Genomic DNA, 7,500 nt, shown 5'->3' on the forward strand with positions numbered 1-7,500 from the left:
GAACCTAAGAGTTGCTGGAGAGCGTTTCCCAGAATGTTTCCTCTGTACTGAATAAGGGAATTGGTTAGACGTTCGATTTCTTATCCCATCAAAACCAGTGATTCGTCTTTCCCTTCTCCCCCCACCTCCTCCCACACATATACTTCAACGGCACACAACTCCTCCACCGCGCCGACCATTCACAGGGAATAAGCATATTTTTATTTCACATTATCTCAAGTAGTTTTCGCCAATATGTCTTTATGTCTTTAAATGAGGAGTAAGACATTATTTCTTTCCACTTCCTTCCTGAACCCAGACTTTCTGTACTTGTGTACTTGTGAAGACGAAGCGTGGCTTCCTTAATCAGTCCATCAGTCCTTATTAATAATGCAAGAGTAGATATTTGAGGAATCAAGAAATTGTTTCCATTTTCTTAAATAAGTTTTCTTCAATTCCGTAAAGTAGAGGCAGAAGGAGAGGGTATTAATAGAGGAGAGAACATGAGTTTTGGGAAATGTGGAGGGAAAATGTGGTATGGGATTGAAGGTCGTAAGTTTCAAGACCTCCAGAAGGATCACAGAAGCACACAAACACCACATAAGCAGGGGCGCCGCTGTGAAGGCATTGAAGTAGCCAGTGTTCCTAATCTCGGCAGACACGGAAGCAAGATAATTGCAATCTCAGGTACCTTTCATTTACTGCTGACTATATTTTTCCTCTTTCTTTCCGCCATGACGCGATATGAGACTCTAGTCAGTCGTGTGTGTGTGTGTGTGTGTGTGTGTGTGTGTGTGTGTGTGTGTGTGTGTGTGTGTGTGTGTGTGTGTGTGTGTTTCATTTTTTCCTACCTTCTTTTTTTCTTGTTCTTATTTTTTTTCTTTGCTTTCGTAGTGAAAACGAAATGTCAGATATATTCTAACAATTTCTCTCTCTCTCTCTCTCTCTCTCTCTCTCTCTCTCTCTCTCTCTCTCTCTCTCTCTCTCTCTAAGTAAGAAAGTCAATACACTTATACGCCAAGAAAGAAAATAAACAATGGAACTCTTTTTATTTTTCTTACTTTAGCCTTCCATCTTTCCTTTCCAGTAATACCTTTGCCTCACTCGTAAAACAGGGAAACGCTACATAAGAACCACAACAATTCCACTCCCTACAAAACACACACACTAGAGAGAATTTCGACTCCATTTGAGTGGTTCACTGTCTCACACACACACACACACACACACACACACACGACAGTGACTGGCAGCCTTGTTAGTGCAGAGAATTGATCATATTACTAGAAAAAATAAGGGTAACTGAATGATATCCCAAGAAATACGTGTCAAAATCGAGGTAACTTCAATATTCAGACAAGCTTTCTAGGAACATGTTTGAAATATGCTATAAATTTCCCAGAAGCTTAACATTTTAATATCATTGGGAGCGTTTCTTTATCTATCACGTGGCACCGTTTCTGTTTATTTCCTTTATTCATCGTATGTGAGGAGGATTGGCCAAGGGAACACAAAAATAGGTAAAAAACAAATAGATAACATTTATCTATTCACCCTCCATCTGCATCACTCACTTGTAAATTTGTTATTCAAACATTACCAGGAATTTATTTATAACCTATCTGGAATAAAAGAGAAGCTTTGTTTGTTTTATTTCTATCTTGAAGCTTGTAATAATAATGGAGTGGCTTATTGCAGCTGTGAATCTGGTTATTAATGAAAAGGCAACACACAGACAGAGAGAGGGAACACCGGGGGTGGGACAATAGGGAACAACAGAAAACAATAGAGAACAAAAGAGGGCGCAAAAGGAAACAAGAGGCAGTAACAGGGGATACGAAGAAACGAGGAAAAAAAGGAGACATAAGGGAAAAAGAGAACATAAATAATTATAACTAAGAAGAAACACGAGGAAAACAAGAGTAAAACAATGTATTATGAGGAAGCAAGAGGAAACACTAGAAAATCATTAAGAAAAGAGGAAAGCAAAGAAAAACATAAGAAAACAGGAGGCAACACAGGAACAAGAGGCGACAAGAGAACAAGGAAACGTTCTTTACCTGTACTAATCTCGTGGAAACGGAAACCAAGTAAAGAGAAAAAGAGAGAGAGAGAGAAAAAGCTACGTAATTAAAACTCGCAGAAACGCAGCCACAGTGGAAGCAAAACCTACTGAATATTTGATGCTCCTCTCCCAATGCTCGACTTTTTTTCATGGCAATTGGTGTTGTGACCGCACTGAACACGCACTTGGTTAACCTCCTTCACTGTTATTTTTCTTTTATACTCTGTGGGCTTTTCACGGGAATTTATGGGCTAAAGGGGATACTTTTCGGGGTAACTCCTATCTCAAAGCCCATCCGCTAGGAAACCCTTGCCCCGAGTGAGGAAGCCCTACCTACACTTGGACCATGAACAGGATTCGAACCCGTGCGCTTGGAGACCCTCGAACCCCAAAGCACGCATGGTTCCACTGTACCACGGCGGCCCCCATTTCGTATCTTTTTTCTTGATCACTAAACCCTCTGAGATATCTTTACTTGTTCTACAGCCACCACGAAGCTTTAACCTTTTCAGTACAGGGACGCATGTCTACCACGAGTTCTGGGTACGATTAGACAGTTTTATTTACGTCAGGAAGGGTCTACGGAAGTCATAAAATTAATAGCCAGAGTTTTCACTATTCTAATCCCAACATAAGATTCTGGAGCGGTATAAAATCACCAAATAATAACCAGAATTAATATGAAAATGTGTCATGGTACTGAAGGGGTAAATCAGTGAGCAAATAGTAGAATCACTTCCCTTCATTCCATTTTTCCTTGTAGATGCTTATAAAGATTTCATGCATTGCTTCCGATGCTGGTAACTGTTTCGTAGCGCAGTAAATTAAGCAAAGATGTTCTAGATCAGTGAAAATTGTATTGCAAAAGTACTAGGTTAATTTAAAGCCTCATCATAATTATCAAAGGAATTCACTTAGCCTTTTTACCATTTCCAGCGTGACGTGGCAGTGAAGGAAAGGACGAATTCTTGCCAATCTTTCCTCCACTCCTCCTCCATCACTCCATCTCTCCATTTCCCTCCTCCATCCCTCCACTCCTTTATAATTCCCAGATTCCTGATTCCTCTCCCAATAAACCCACCAGAACTAAAAATCCGTCAACATTCCTTCTCACACACACACACACACACACACACACACACACACACACACACACACACACACACACACACACACACACACACACACACACACACACACACACACACACACACACACACACACACACACACACACACACACACACACACGTAAAGTTGTGGGAGAAAATATAAGAAGAAAGCAAATATTTCCTTCTTAGCATTAAAGCCAAGAGGAAGAGGAAGAGGAGGAGGAGGAGGAGGAGGACGAGGAGAAGAGCTAAACGAAGAAGGAAGAGATGGGTAAACGATATGTGACGTGAGAAATCCTAGAAGAGGAGGAAGTGTACGACGAAGAAGAGGAGGAGAAAGAATTGGAAGAGAAGGAAAGGGAGGAAAAGAAAAAAAGATTAAGGAGGAGAAAGTTAAATGAAATGCAACGGAAGGAAAAGAAGAAGAAGAAGAAGAAGAAGAAAGAAAGAACGAACGAAATAACGAAAAAGAAAAAAAATCAAGAAAAAGAAGAAATAGGACAAAAAGACGACGAGGAAAATTAAAAGACAGCCGGATAAAGAGGAGAAAGAGAGGTAATAGGAGAAATGTCTGCAAAGGAATGAGAAAGAGAGAGAGAGAGAGAGAGAGAGAGAGAGAGAGAGAGAGAGAGAGAGAGAGAGAGAGAGAGAGAGAGAGAGAGAGAAATCCTACAAAGAGCAGATGAAAAAGGAATGAAGGGTCTCACTAGTCCATCTTTGGTTCAATTTCTCCCTTGGCTGTGCAGTTGGCAAAGTCATTTACGAAGGAGAAAGAGAGGAGAGCAAGAACAAATAAATAAATAAGCTTGAGCGAGAGAAATAAGAAAAAAAAAACAGATCCTCCTGAAATACGGGACGATTATACGCGTTTTTTCTGTTTTTTTCCGTGAGAGGGAGAAAAAAAAATATATAACCAAACTTGTGCAAAAACGGAATAAATAAATAGAGAATAAAAGAATAAAAAAAAAATAAATAAAATAAAGGAACCCATTGAAATACGGGTAGTCAATGTTTTCTTTCTTTTTCGTCGCGCTAGTATCCCCATTTTCAGTTTATTTTTCCCTTCCTCCATTTTCTTTATGGGTTCACAGAGGCTTCACATTTCGGAATAATAGTTGGAGGCTGCGAAACTAAGGCTTCCTCGAGAGGCAAGAAGATTATTAAGGAGAAGTTGATCCTCTTGCTTCATCATTTCCTCTCCCAAGCAACTCCTTATGTTCGGAGAGAGAGAGAGAGAGAGAGAGAGAGAGAGAGAGAGAGAGAGAGAGAGAGAGAGAGAATATTCTAAGCTCCAAAATTGAAATGGTGTTCGAAAAGATTAAAAGATATAAACAAGTAAACAAACAAACAAACAAGACTTAAATCAGGTAAACTTTCCTTGATTCGTTTCTCTATCTATTGGGAGAGGACAGGTGAGGGAAGGTGGGAAAAAGATGAAGGACGGGTGAGAGAGATGGAGGGAGAAAGAGAGAGAGAGAGAGAGTGAGAGGGAGTGAGAGAGCGGCTGGGGAGGCATTAAGAGTTGACAGGATAAAGATTTATGAGTGTTCCATAGATTACTCAATTTCTCTCTCTCTCTCTCTCTCTCTCTCTCTCTCTCTCTCTCTCTCTCTCTCTCTCTCTCTCTCTCTCGTTGTGTGAAGGCTGGGACTCTACACAATCATATCTTCAATATAAGAAGTGCCGAAGGAAAACAAAAGGTGGAGAAAGAAAGAGATTGAAAAAATAATATAGACAACACGTGTTCCTTTGTATAATTCTCTCTCTCTCTCTCTCTCTCTCTCTCTCTCTCTCTCTCTCCTCCACAATATATAAACACACATTTTAATCATTTAACTCACAGATTACCTCACACACACACACACACACACACACACACACACACACACACACACACACACACACACACACACTCACTCACTCACTCACTCACTCACTCCTTTACTCACCAAGCCCATGTCGTGCCGTGAGCACATCCTCCAGCAGGCAGGAGGAGGAGGGACAGTAGTGGGAGAGTGGCAGGAGAGGCGTGGCGATCCTTGAGTCTTGCTGAAGTGAACCTGAATGGACGAGGAGAGACGGAGTGTGAGAGGGAGAGGGATAGAGAGAAGGGGGAGGCTTGGGGAGAGGGAGGGAGAGTCAGTAAGTGCAAGACATGTTTACTTAGTTCGTATTTAATTATTAGTGTCTTTCATTTATTTATTTCTCTTTATTATTCAAAGGGAAGACGTAAACAACTCATGACAACTTAATTGGACTACACGCATTTCAAGGAACAATCTAGAAGGTGAGGAAGTGACACCAGTGCTTCACGCGTGTCAGTGTGAGGTAACTTGAAGCTTTGGGCCAAGAAAACAGCAGCATCAATACTTCTCCGGATTTAAACTTGCTTCCATTTTTAATTCTAGTGTAAGTTTATTTATTTCTCCTATCCACAGCAAATTAACTGGAATATTTTCACACTTTTTTTCTATGTCTTCTGAGTTCCATCCTCCTCTAGTTTTATCTGTTTATCCGTCTATTTACCTCACCTGCTTTTACTAACCTAACTTAACCTAACCTAACCTCCTGCTCAAGTTTTATCTGTTTATCTATCTACTTATCTCACCTGGTTTTCCTCGCCATATAAAAACATAAGAAAACAAAACAGTATAACAATGAATCCGTTTTCATTGAGAGGTAGATGAAAGGAAGAGACTCAGCAATGAAGGAGCTAGACAACTTTATAGATGAGGATGATGGATGGATGGAGGATGATGGATGGATGGATGATAATACAGAGTACGTACAGTAGACTTGTTGCACTTTTCCCTTGTTTTTGTCTATCTTTTAAAGATTACCAGTGCAAAAAAATGACGGATGGTGCTCGTTAACCTTTGCAATTGTAGAGCAGAAGAGAAATTCAGTGAGGAGATGAGGAGGGGGAAGGGGTTTCACACAAAAGGACATGCGGGATGGGGAAGGGGAGGGAAGGGAGAAGGGGAAGATTGACTGCGTGTTGTCGTTGTTTCCATTGCAACTATTTTTTTTTTTTTCCCCTTTTTCACACAATCACGTTTCAAACTCATACATGTTCTCAATCTCTATGAAGTGCACATTTGCCGGCCATTCCTCGTGTCAGTGCGTGTTTCCATCCTGCTTCACTTATTTTGACTCTTCACACTGATGGAGAATAAAAATCCCAGAGCCCGTACAGTAAAACACACACAAAAAAAATACGTGAAAACAAAGAAAAGGCCGTAACGATAAAAGGTCCACAAGTCAAGGTGTAACAATGGTCCTCAAAATCCCGTCTTTTCCTCCCTTTTAATTAATACCATCTATGTATAAGAAAGAATACATATATGCAATCTTTTCCCTCCTGTTCCTAACGTGGTATTCTGTTGAAACCTGCAATCTGGGGTCATTTGTTCCCTCCCCTCTTGTTTCCTCATCACCATCTCTCTGAACTGGAAAGTGATCTCTGTAAACACTCATTCTAATACCTTATGTTCATTTCGTATTCACATTGCACTTCCTCCTTCCACTTTATGACAACGGTAGTGATGTTGTAGTGACCTTGGCCTCTTTAAATAAATAAACGTGTACAAACAAACACACTAGCAAATGAATAGATAGACAAGTACATAAATACATGCACATACATAGATAAATAACAAGACGAAATAAGTGATAAAATAAAACTAACACAATCTTTCATCTTCTTTCCTTCCTTCATCAGGCGCCATATGAAGTTAAAGTTTCAAAGTCATTAATTAAACTCAACATTTAATCATTCATTCTTCCATCATCAGACACCTGGTTCAGATTTACGCGGGTGACGGGCACAGGACGGCTCAAGGACAGGCTGGTGAGTGAACGGGACTAACAAACTTTGCAGCAAGGCGGTAAGAGGAAAGGCTGACTGGAGGTAGTTTCAAGAGGCTGCGAGAAAAGTAATGGGTGATGATGGAAGATGGAAAAATTTTGAGTGTTCAGGAGCTGTCTTGCGTGTGTCAACTGGCATTTAGAGTCACTTTGCATTATTTCTTTAAGTGTATGTGTGTGTGTGTGTGTGTGTGTGTGTGTGTGTGTGTGTGTGTGTGTGTGTGTGTGTGTGTGTGTGTGTGTGTGTGTGTGTGTGTGTTTGCAAATTAAATGACAATAGGGATGAAAAATTAAACAGTGGAAGGAGGAGGAGGAGGAGGGGGAGGAGAAGGAAGAGGAGAATAAAGAGAAGGAGGAGGAGGAGGAAGAGGAGGAGGAGGAGGAGGAGGAGGAGGAGGAGGAGGAGGAGGAGGAGGAGGAGGAGGAGGAGGAGGAGGAGGAGGAGGAGGAGGAGGAGGAGGCCAGGGCATTCTTCTGA

The 7,500-nt window shown here is 40.9% G+C and overlaps 1 protein-coding gene across 1 annotated transcript in view; it reads right to left on the bottom strand.

Annotated features, from left to right (window-relative positions):
- LOC123516224 (neuropeptide CCHamide-1 receptor-like) overlaps window positions 1-7,500 on the bottom strand; it is a 203,630-nt gene that overhangs the window by 186,967 nt on the left and 9,163 nt on the right. Inside the window, exon 2 of the mRNA XM_045275438.1 lies at window positions 5,105-5,215. The gene's annotated coding sequence lies outside the window, so the exon portion shown is untranslated. The remainder of the gene's footprint in view (window positions 1-5,104; window positions 5,216-7,500) is intronic.

Source organism: Portunus trituberculatus, chromosome 40, assembly GCF_017591435.1.
Source record: "Portunus trituberculatus isolate SZX2019 chromosome 40, ASM1759143v1, whole genome shotgun sequence".
Taxonomy (NCBI): domain Eukaryota; kingdom Metazoa; phylum Arthropoda; class Malacostraca; order Decapoda; family Portunidae; genus Portunus; species Portunus trituberculatus.